At 46.9% G+C, this 12,279-nt stretch overlaps 1 protein-coding gene across 1 annotated transcript in view; it reads left to right on the top strand.

Moving 5' to 3' along the window:
• Window positions 1-12,279, top strand: part of CCDC12 (coiled-coil domain containing 12) — a 531,323-nt gene that overhangs the window by 178,763 nt on the left and 340,281 nt on the right. The window lies entirely within an intron of this gene.

Raw genomic sequence — 12,279 nt, forward strand, 5'->3', positions numbered from 1 at the left:
CACTATCCGGTTCTGTGACATTTAAACTACTTTGAAGGAGAAGCAGAATGACATTCAGAACATTTGAAGTAGGAGCAAAAAAGGCATAAGATAATAAAACGAATATTACAGTTACTCTTAAACAGTGCAAATAGTTTGAGTTCACCAGAGGAGTTGATTCAATGCAATAGGTAGGCCAAAGTCAATGGACTAGAGTCTTGTATAGGTAAAAACGTTTCTGGTAGTTAAACGGAAAGGTCTTTGCCACGGTTCTCAGAAGTAGTTCATAGAAGAATGATTCATATGTCGGGTCACATGCTGACTAGGCCTGCAAGTTGCCAACGTTTCACGCACTTTCGCAGTGAGAGGTAAGTTCTCTCGGCCGGACTAACACAGTACCTTGTATTGAAGGAAAAGATGCAGCTGAAGACCTCTGTTCCTGGTAGTTCCTGCAGATCTCGCTGTTCCTGAGCCTCAGTCGTGGGGACAAGGGGGAGGACATCGGGGGACTCCTGCACTGCACGTGGACTGGTCACAAAGCTGGCAAACTGGCAAATCTTCGATTCCGGTAGCTGTTTTCAAGCACACAAACTGGTGTCCTTCTCCCAGGTTATTCGGTTTCTGGCAGCACTCCGAGGAAAATAAAACCCGCTCTGAGAATGGTGTCCAGGTGGCTTACGAGTTGATTGGTCCCACCAACTCAAGGGAGAAGTCGTTCTTGAACGGCTTCTCTGTTGAGATGAACTTGGCCATTCGGACCTGCAGCAGGGCTTCATCGGGCAAACCAACGGTCCAGGAGTTGCAGCAGCCGTCCTCTTCAAGCTCGTCTTCAGTTCTTTTGTTCCAGTGGTCGACTCTGCCTTCCAAGCCAAGAGACTTGCCTTTTAAACAGTTTTCTCCCATTCATTCCAGCCTAGCTGCCACTCACCCAGCAGGGTGGCTGTCCTTGCCGGAAGGTCAGCCAGCCAATCACGCCAGAGTGCATTTGAGTCCTCCGTCACTTCCTGCCCACCACAGACACTTGGGCGCCAGAGGCGGTGTTCAGTCTTGAAGCCCGCCAGAGGCAAAGGAACAAAGGGACCAAACCTAGTTTGGCGCGCAGAGGCAAACTCTACAAGGACCTTTCACAAAGAATTGGCGAAAAATGAAGACCGGGACCTGTTTTTACAGAGGGGGCTCAGACGCCATCTTGAAAAACATGGCTCCCGCAATTTAACGCTACCGGTGTTTGCGGTCGGGAAAAATCATGGTAGTTTGTTGTAAAACCACTGCCACCAGCCATTCTGAGAGGAAAGTGTAGCACTTGACTGCTACATGAGTATCTTACTCTGTTGTAAGATAGGGTGTGCTGGGTCTAGGAATTTAAAAAAACTAGTAAAGTCAATTTCACTTTACTTACTCTGGGAAACAGTATTTTATCCCAGAGAATGTATTTACACCTTTGGAAAGCCTGATAATGTTTCCCTGTGCCACTGCACTGAGGGTGCTGTGTGACACAAATGAAAAGATGATGCCTATGAAGTTGTTTAAATTCCATAACCAAAGAAAACAAACACCACAGAAAACGCATTGATTTGAAAAGTTGAAAGTCACAAAGTTTAGCAAAAGAGCTGGAGGGCACTAAGGTGGGTTGAATTGGCACATTTTGAAAATGTTTCCTAACAGCAAGCCGCTTATCTGGATAGCTGGTTAGTGTTCCAGCATACAACAGGTTCACTAGTTTACTTGAATGTGGTCAGACCACGACCTCTATAATAGCAAAGCCTATTCATGTTTAATAGTGTGAAAAACAAAGATTCAGGACCACATAGCTCTGGGGGGCTGGACGGATTTGTGTACCTTGTAAAGGTAAACAATCATGCATGCTGTGCCAGCTACCAACACAGTGGTCTCCAGGTACTAGGGTGTTTGGGGTAGGAATTGTTGGGGTTAGGAAATGTATCACAGTCAGAGGGATTGTTGGGAACATTAATGTGTCAAACTTAGATGGATGACTGTGGTAGGAAAAGGTATGCTACTAACTAACTGTACTAAAAACTCACCATTCTGCATACTCACCATCAAACTCTGAACTAAACACAACCATACCTCTACCGCACCACAAACCGGCTCATTGGGCTCACGCCTACGGTAATAAGACCCGAGTTTGTGGGAATAAAAGATACATGAAGAAGGGCAGTGGGGGCGGAGGAGCTCGTGGGAAGAGCAAGTAGCACGAGAGGAAGGGGGCTAATTGGGTCTTTGAGAAAAACGATAGAACATTTTGCAATGGAGAAATTATTTTCATATGTTCCCTTTTATCCTGGCGTTCAATCAGACGTTGTACCAATCGAAAGAGCACTCATGCCGGAAGAAAATCGCACACCTCTGGTTTAGATAAGCTGCAGAAGTGACACTGTAAACTTGCTTAATTGACAACGGGGGAAACCTCTGCGTCACAAACACTTGCCATTGAAAGTCGGTCTTGTTAACTTTTTTTTTTCGTTGCCTGGATCAAATGTCAATCTCCTAGGAAAGGGGTGGCGGGCGTCAGAAAGTTGCACGCCTGGCTGTCCCCTTTCTCAGTCAAGGGTACTTTTTTGTTTCCTTGAGTAACTGGCGGCCATTATGCCATTATGCCATTCTGTCAGTTCTTGACAAAGTAAAGGTTAAAGCAAGCAGGTTTTATGACTTAGTGAACGTGGAATTTCGGGGAGGCTTGGCCTTTGTGCGATGTTTGCATTGGAGAGTGCGGATTCAATGACCTTTAAATATGCAGCAAACAAGGCATTACTGGCGATGTGCTTACGTTTTCTTTTTGATCTCTCAGCAGGTTGGAGGGAGAGGCTCTGACTGATCTGATTGGGGTTCGGCTAGTCTTACTTGTTCCTGACGGATTATGTGCTTATTGTTTAGTTTTGTCCACCTATATCCTGTCAGCTCTTGTTGGACTTCTGTGGTGACCCTTGCATCTGCACCAATCCCCCCCCCCCCCCGTGTGCATATAGGATAAATCTGAGCAGAAAGCTGTTGAATAAATGTACCATGTTCATTTAATTGATATTCTGATATGCAATTATAACTGTCTGCCTCTACTATTAAGAACATGACAGTGCTTTAATTCTGGTCAATGACACTGTGCTAAATGGTGGGGCACCTCCTTAAATTCATCCTTCAAACTGAATTTCTGCAAAGGGGCTTAATATTGTAAAGTCACACTCTTTCTGGAGTTATTTGGGCTCCATCTGGATCTGTCCACATTACCGCAGTGGTGAAAGCCTGCCCGTTTGTGATGCCTCGTCTTATTAGGAATGCATTCTCCTTGTGGCCTGCAGACTTTCAGGCTGTTCTGCGACACTTGAAGACTGCAGTTCGACTTTGCGTAGAATTAGAAATATTTCCCTTCTTTCCTTTTACCTTCCTGTGCATTCAACTTGTAAGGGAGCAGCAGGGGCACTGTTTGCAGCTACCCCGATTACCAGCAAGAGGATACCTGGACCCCAACAAAAGTCCCGCAGTAAGAACGGAAGACCTAACCATAGGGCAAAGTTTACTGTTTTTATTATCCAAGAAAAATGTCAGGGATCACAGTAGAACAGCATGTCGTTTCCCGAGCTCTCGTTCTCCAAACGTGTGTGACCCCGTTTTTAACCATACGCAACGTCATAAAAACAAGTTGCGTCCTCCAAAACCTATCTTGGATGGGTATTGGTCAGTTTAGGGAAATTACATATGATATATAGGGATTAGTTTTGTCATTGGATCGCCATATCTGGTGGCTCCTCCTAGAACCACCTGTACAGGTAACACATACAAAGTTGCAGAAACTTGGAGGAACTATTGGCCACTGCAACATAATATGTCTTTAACGTGAAAGGTGGCTACGGATTGGGTAAAACGTGTCTTCCCAGCCTTGGGACCTTGAACAGCTACCAGACTGAGTGGACCTTTTCAAGGTGATGGGAACGATCACAAAGGTGCTGTGTCTCCCCACCATGTTGCCATCTCTGATGAACCTGTGTAGCAATTGTATCTTTCCACCTCTGGTACGATGGGAACGCTTCCCTCCATCTACCTCGAGTGACTAGGCATTGTCATGTTCTTCCAGGTCACGTGTGTAGAGACCAAGAAATGGAGGTTCCTTGCTTGTAATTATAAGGATTTTAAACCAAATCCCTTGCAGGTGTGTTATCTTGATAAACTGGAAACTTTCCGTCTCTGCTCGTCCTTGGCTAGGATGTGTACTGTGTCTGCGCTGGAAGCTCTATCTGGCTGCCTTCAGCTGAATCAGGCTGTCAGCCCTTCCATGTATTCAGAGCCTGTCTCACCTTCCCCATTCACTTCAGTGCACCTATAGCTTCCATCTTTGTTCTTATGGCTCTCCATGTTAGTCACAATCGAGCATGTGTATTCTTGTAATCTGGCTGTTTCTGCTTTAGCAAAGGATATATATGTGTGTCAGTCATCTATCTGTGTGAGTCTTAAGCATTTGTTTTGTGTCCATCTTTGAGAAACTAATGTGTGTTTGTGTAGCTTATTGCATGGATGCCTATATGCTTCATGTCTACGTGCACCTACATTGTGATGTCAGTGATGTCATTAGTTTTCACGGTTGCAGTCAGTCAACTTGTTCGATAGATGGCAACTCTATCTCCTTTATATCGTCACTGGGATATGGCTTGAACGGCTGTTTGAGCAAGTAACGTTTTTCCCATCAACAATGGTGATGAAGGGCCCGAGAGTGATGTACATCTATCACTTCTCTGCCGTTGGGTTGCGAGTTGGGTGGGGGTCACGAGGGACACATTCGGACCTCCGTCTTCAATCCCCCCCCTCTCTGGTCGACGAGTCGATCACACAACCGAGACGATTCTCTTTATTTGTGTACAGTTTCGGGAGCCAAACCGTTGCGAGGTGACCATGATACTTTGCATGGCCGTCCAGACTCCAGATTAAATAACTGCAATCTCCACCAGTGTTGCACCATGCCCATTTTTCCCACTAATAATGTGTGTTGAAGTGAAACGCAAACACTGTTCCTGGAACAGAGGGCTCTGCGTGAGCTGCGATTTTAGTGCATTACGTGCCCTGTTTCCTTGTCTTCTTCGGCCTCTAGGTCAACTAATACTTTCATCCCTATAGTCTTTTCAGTAGTTTCCTGCATTGTGATATTGTTACTCTGATGACACAGAAGTCAGATAACGCTAGTACCAATGCTGCTACCAGTACTTTCAGTAAGTTGGCCATCCATGATGGTATCCAGGAGAAGATGTATGACAAGCAGTCATCATCCTTTCCTGCAGCGTTCGTCCCAGCCTCCGTTTTAGCATGCAGTTCTGATAGTTGGGTGATATCCTCTGTCAGTGTGCTATTCTCTTAATCATGGGCATGTATGAATGTACAACAAGAAGGCCCGACCGTATCAATTCTGTAGGGCCATTAGCCTGACAGCTCTCAATTATTCTTTGATAGCATTGAACCCCTTAAAGTTCGAATTGATCGTCTGCATCAGCTCCCATCATGTGATCTGGAGCCATTTGGTATTCGGATTCACTTGAATTGCTGGAACGATGGACGCAAAGAACATCTCCGTCCTGCTGAACAGCATATGCTCTGCGGGTATTGCGTCCAGTGCTTTTTCCATCTTTGATGGCGCATAGTTGTCATGATGCCTACGCCCGGGGATCCAGACCAAGTCCAGCAACCCCGAAAGCAGGCATCAAGTTACCCCAAGCAAGCCCAACAACCCCCGCTAGGGGCTATTTGGGTGCAGTCCTGGTGTCTATGGCGCCAGGCTCATATGGAGAGTCAGTCCTGGCGCCATAGGCGCCAGGCTCATAGATTAAAACTTACCTGATGCAGACCATGCTGCAAACTTACCTGATGCAGACCGTGCTGCAAGAGCTCCAAGCCAAAAGAGGCTTGGAAGGGACTATTTTACCTAGGGACTATTTTTTTTACTCGGGTGGGGCTGGGGAGCAATACTTACCTGGGACTACTTTGGAGGCTATTTAAACCACGCCCGAAGAGCAGCACATGCTTCGCGTTATTCTGCATCCAGCAGCGTAACGCTTACCGTGCCTGCAAGTCTGCATCCAGTCTTCTGCCACGCCCGCCTCGAGTTTGGAGCTCCTAGAAAAAGGGAGAAAGAAGGAGAAAAGGTAAGAACAAGAGCAATACCTTTGATCCTTACCTGAATTCCCGATCCATCGCGCCTTCGAGCTGGAAGAAAGAAGTTATTTTATGCGCGTCGCCTCGCCTGCTGCAGCGCCGCGCTGAACTCACCGGCCTTCGCAGCTTCTTCACATTTCACCGCATCCTCCTGCATGTTACCGCCGCACTCCGGCACCTAAGGAGAAGACAAGAACAGCAAGGTGAGCCAAGGGAATACACAGAGGAATACCCCCCATAGACTTACCTGATTTTACCACCGGGGGTATTATTCTTCTTCACGGGTCGGTGCAGCCTCCACTGCATCCTAGCCGAACCCCGGCTCCTAAGGGGAAACAAAAGGACAGCAAGGTGAAACAAGGGACTAACAAGGGGAACCCTCCTCACCACAAAAGACTTACCTTATTTTACCGCCGGAAGCATAATTCCCCGAGACTTCATACTTTCTCTCAGCACCTGAATAAGGGAGAAAGCAACAGGTTACATATGGACATTATTTCATCGAACTGTGTTGGATAATACAAATCCTTACCAGCACATTACTGGTTGCCACGAGGAACTCTTCAATAGGGTCAAGCTGCAACCTGCAAGGAATCTGACAAGAGTGAAAAGTCAGGCATTTGAACTCTTACGAACTACATTCTTACGGCGTCTTGCCGGGAATATCGGAGTCAATATTGTCCTGGAACTCGCCAATTCCTTCGAGCCAGTGAAGCAACTGGTTATCTACGCGCCCCTGCGCTCAATGCAGGATGGAAAGCTCATCTTTTCAAATCATCAGGTGAGACTATAAGAGGGAACATCCAAGGTGATCAGTGGGGAGAACAGCAGGGTGGGAGGATTTACGCTCAACTCCACGGGTGGTTAATTCCCTTTCTCCACTTGCAGAAGAATATTCCTACGGGCCAAGCAAACGAAGCTAGGTGGGCCAGTCCAGTCCGTCATCTCGGCCCTACGCGTCACATTGGGGGAGACCGCAGCAGTCCAGTCCAGATCGACGCCTCTGTGGGGAGCCAGGTGAGCGTAACAATAGTTCCCTCTCTTCACTCTTGTCAGCTCTACAGATCTCTACTTTATTTGATGATTATCCATTTCAGGGAACCCCTATACTTGTATGTTTTTTCGAGGTACTACTAATACTGGTGTGTTCAGCTGTACTATAGAGCATATTGCACCCCAATTAGGTGGCAGTTGCATGTATGCCTTTGACCTGCAGGCCCTGTTGTGGTCCATTAGTACTGACCTTCATGCCTGGTATCTTCGAGATTTGCTTGCATCCTTTAATCTCCCCAACTTTCACTGGACCATCATTCTGCAAACACAATGAAGCACTCTCAAATGGTAGAATTGGCATAGGACCTGCTTCATTTTCCATCCATGTGAGCAACTTTGCGCTTGCTTCCCATTGCTTGAGGCAGTTGTCATTCTCCTTTTTCACTATTTCTACTGGAACTTTTGGGAGCGTGTGTGCTTTGCTCCCAACCATTCCCTCCTTCCACCCTTCTACTGGCGAGTTGCCTTGTAGGCTGCTTTTTGCTTTGGGCACTTAAAAATTGCTACCTAGCGTTCCCAGCACCTAGACATCCATTTCCCGCCTGACTCCCGACTTATGTCCTAGACCTACCACCTCCCGCCTCCCAGCCTGCCCTCCACCCTGTATATTGGGCCCTGCAGCCCTGGAAATTAGCATCCATGCAAGGGTTACTGCCTGCACACTTTCACCAAAGCTCATTTAATCTCCAGCAGCTGGTGAATTCGTGTGCCTTTGCTCTTGTAGCCTCAGAGGCTGCTTTTTGCTCTGGGCACTTAGAAATTGCTATCTAGTGCTCCCGGGACCTAGAAATTCATTTCCCGCCTGACTCCCGACTTGTGTCCTGGACATTCCAACTCCCAGCCGTCCCTCCACCCCGCGTTTTGGGCCCTCCCTGCACCCATAGAAATTAGCATCCATGCAAGGGTTACTGCCTGCGCACTTTCACCAAAGCTCATTTAATCTACAGCAGCTGGTGAGTGTGTGTGCTTTTGCACTTGTAGCTTCGTAGGCTGCTTTTTTGCTTTGAGCTACCTAGATCCCCCGGCGCCTAGAAATCCATTTCCCTCCCGACTTGTGTCCTGGACCTACCCCCTCCCGCCTCACAGCCTGCCCTTGTCACCTGATTGGACCTGGTGCCTGTTTAATCCGACAACCAAGGCAGCCCCTTGCTGGGGCAGCCCCTATCAGCTAAGGGGCAGCTCCTACAGAAGCAGCTCCAGATCGTGTCTGTCGGTGTCAGCTGCGGAAGTAGGAAGGAAGCATGCAGCCGTCAACCAGCAGCGACTAACAAGGTAAGTGTGGTGCGGTTGGGAGTGACAGCAATCACTGCACCCCACTAAACTGATCCACCTCTCTTATTCCTATTTCCATGGTAGCCCACGGTAGTATGGTAGTCAATTCTCGCACTAAAACCATTAAGTTAGCCAGCCATCCAGGATAACTCCTTAACTACCCTACCTATCTCATTACCTAATTTTGCCACACCAGGCACTCTGCCTACTTATGCCTATCAGCCATACTCCGTATTCACCTCACTTCTGCAACGTTGCCATCTCGAAACCAATCTCTTGTAGACATAATTGTGAGGATTAGCATGCGTCACATCTTGACAGAATTGTGATGATTAGCATGCATCACATCTAGACAGAATTGTGAAGACTAGCAAGCGTCACATCTAGACAGAATTGTGAAGATTATAATGCATCACATCTAGACAGAATTGTGAAGACTAGTATGCGTCGCTGTGATGGGGAACCAATAGCGGCCAATACGGAACAAAACAGGAGGGAGGGGGATGAGTCTATTATCACACCGGACCATATAATGCCAAGTTTAAGAGACACGCGGGAACAAGTAAAAACCCAGACTACATGTCCCAGAATGCCCCACCAATCAACTATCACACCGGACAATACAAATTTAAGAGACACGAGAGAAAAGACACAAACTACATATCCCAGAATGCCCCAACAGATACATAATCAAAACAAAAAGCCAGAAAATGGGACTAGAAATCAGACAAGGAAGACGAAAAACCATGTTTCCATATAATGGGGTTCCGGGCAGGCGGGGGTTAAATACAAGGCTAGCTCCGTGAAGTTGAAGCTTGGAGGAGGTGAATTAGCCTCAGGTGTAAGGAGCCCAGGGCTGGGAACGACCAACGCTAATTGCTGGGGAGGAGACTCACCGGGGTTAAAAGCATCAGAAAACTGCTCAACTGGTCTCTCGTTTTGCAGGAGTGGAAGGAGGCTGACAGAGTGGACTCGGAATGGTACGAGGACAGTATCCCATATCGGTGGGCGTATAAGAGGGAAAAGGAAATCTCACCGGAGTGTACCATACAGGACCTGTAGTCAAATCCGACTGCACAGCAGATGAAGACACCCGAGTACCAACGGCGTAAAAAGGAAAGTTTGTTTATTTACTGAATTCCAGCCAGAGGCCAGTGTGGAACGGCTGGCTCCGAGAACCTGTAGCAGTGCTTGAACAAGAAGGCTCTGAACCATTCAGGAGTGTTGAGTAAAAACGCTCGAGTCTGAATATTGCTGTCTCGAACAAAGAAAGGCTGCCATTCCTGTGTTCTCCACGTTTTGAACTGCATTCAGTTGTGGACAAGCAATATAGCAACCCTTGAGTTTGTCTTTTTGAGCAACCTGGAAGACCCTTTATTTTGGTTTTTTCGCTATGAACTTTAAGTGAAGTTAATTGGCTAAGGAGAAGACCGGTTGCACCCAACCATTTAACCCTTGGTGAGCTGTAAGAATAAAATACTATTGGTTAACTTACCTTCTTGTCTCTGGCTCACTACTTTACAGTCACATCTAGACAGTTTTGCCTCTAACCAACCGTACTAAAATCTCGCTCCACTGCATACACCTCTCTAACTAAACACAACCATGCATCTAAAGCACAACAAACCGCACGCAATTCCCTACACCGCAATAAGAAAACAAACCTCACATAGCCTTGCATTACAGCACTTGACAGCTACCAACCGAAAGTACTCCTAAGATCAGCAAACAGTGTTGACCGAACTGAGGCTGCCAAAAGCACATCAGAGCTCTCTTGCTCTTTTTCCGCTCACCCCTACTAACGCAGCCAACCCTCTTCCCTTTCAGATCCGCCAGAGCACCAGGGGACCACTGCGGTGGTGATAGTGCGCGGTATAAATATCCTTGAAGATTAACATATACTAATACCTGAGACCTTTCCCAGCATCCTGGCATTCCTCCTTTCTCCTTTTGTCCTGTCTTGGGGTATTGCAATTACTTTTGTGTCACTCTCTTTGCTTTTACTTTATGTGGGCCATCAGAGATGTATTCTATTGTCTTGCCAGTGCTCAAATAATCATCAATCATGTCTTGAGTCTTGATATAACTATCGTCCTACGGGACCGTCTTCTGCGACATCCATCTTAATGTAGCCCATCTCCCTTGAAATCTGTCTCTGGTGGTGCAGAGCGACAAATGCATGAGGCATTGTTCTCTGGCGGTTGGAATTTCAGTTCCTACGAATGTTCTGGATGTACTCATTGCATAGGGGATGGGAGAGCATACATAACAGCGCTCCCTCGTAGTTTCTTTCCCCAGCTTGGTCATGTGCTTGTACCACATGTTATTAGATACATGGGCTTAATCAGTTAGACACAAATGTACATGGTCAAAGTCTACGTCTGTACATATTAGTTAAGTCTTTTTACCTCTTTGGCAGTGCTCGTCATTTGCCCAGTAATGGCTTCCGTAAAAGCATGAATAGGGGTTGCATTAGTAGGGGGGTCAAAGCCTGTTCATGCAAAAATAAAATCCTTCGTACTGCAAAGAGGCTAAAGAGGTAGAGACAACAGAAGGCACAAAGCAGCAATACAGCAGTTTGAATCACAGTTCCCATTTTGTAATAAGGAATGTCCTCTTGTTTTGTTCCCAAAAATCTGTAAGACTCACCTGAAAACTCTAAAAAATGTGTGATTATTGTCTAGTTTGTTAGGTTTAAGCTGTTCGCCTAAGTACTCAGGAATGTTATGACAGAGGGGTCTCCGGAGGTCAGACGTGGATAGGTTTGTGCCACGTAGAGCAGAAAAGCATGAAAGAACAATCTAGGTGTGATCCGTTCAGTCTCGGATTCAATTACAAATATAATGAAGTGCTACTCAAAGGTTGTGTGCAGGTACAGAATCATGTTTTTAAAGCAGTCCTTTACTTTCACGATGAATACCTAGTGTGAGGAAAAGATAGTGTACCTAATCTAAGTGTGCGTTGTGTCCTTCCCTAACTCTAGTCAGTCCCTAGTCAGTCTTGGTTGTGGTGCTTCTTCTTTGTCTTGTTCGTCTTCTTGTTGCATCAAATTGTCTTCCTTCTGGCAGGAGAAGGTCTCACCTCGACAGGGCTTAACGTCTACAATACAATCGCAGGCCTTTTTAGGACCCAGTTTAACAGCACCTGTTCAACAAGATAGGATCCCTTGAACCTTGGCTTGAGCAAAGGTTGCACAAAACTTTGCAAAAGAACAATATCTCCTGGATAAAGTAATGGTGGTTCAAAAGTTCTTGGTTTGTTTCTGGTGTGTTGTCTTCCTCCCTCTTCTTCGACCTCTCCTGCCAGGATTGAAGCTGTCGAGATATAAGAGGCACTAGTCCTCATCGAATCGATGTAACCATGCAGTTCATCTCCCAAAACAACAGCAGAACTGTGGGCGTGTGAGGTGGCCAGCGTTAATCCCCAAGTCCAACCCCACACTATAGTGCCCAAATGACATCAGGGTCAGCCCTACCCCGCGCGCAAGCAATTAGCAGTTCCTTGTATGAGGCGGCTAGAGTTAATCCCTGTACCCGACCTACAATGCCCAGAAGACATCAGGGTCAGCCCTACCCCGTCTCACATGCAGTCAGTAGTTCCTTGAAATCATGGTTCCTGAAAAACGTTCATGGGAATACTAGCCCCTACTCATGTTCAAGGAAGGAGGGACACCGCTGCCTCCCCGTGCACTCCCCTATCACGAGCGGCTCAGCACCAGCCTGTACTGATCGGAAATCGACACTGGCAAGAGATGGGCTGGGACGGCATACGCCAGCCTGCACATTGGGACTGCCCATGTGGATAGGAGGAGGAGGTGAGAAGGAC

Source organism: Ambystoma mexicanum, chromosome 2p (assembly GCF_040938575.1).
Source record: "Ambystoma mexicanum isolate Mex_15411 chromosome 2p, UKY_AmexF1_1, whole genome shotgun sequence".
NCBI lineage: Eukaryota > Metazoa > Chordata > Amphibia > Caudata > Ambystomatidae > Ambystoma > Ambystoma mexicanum.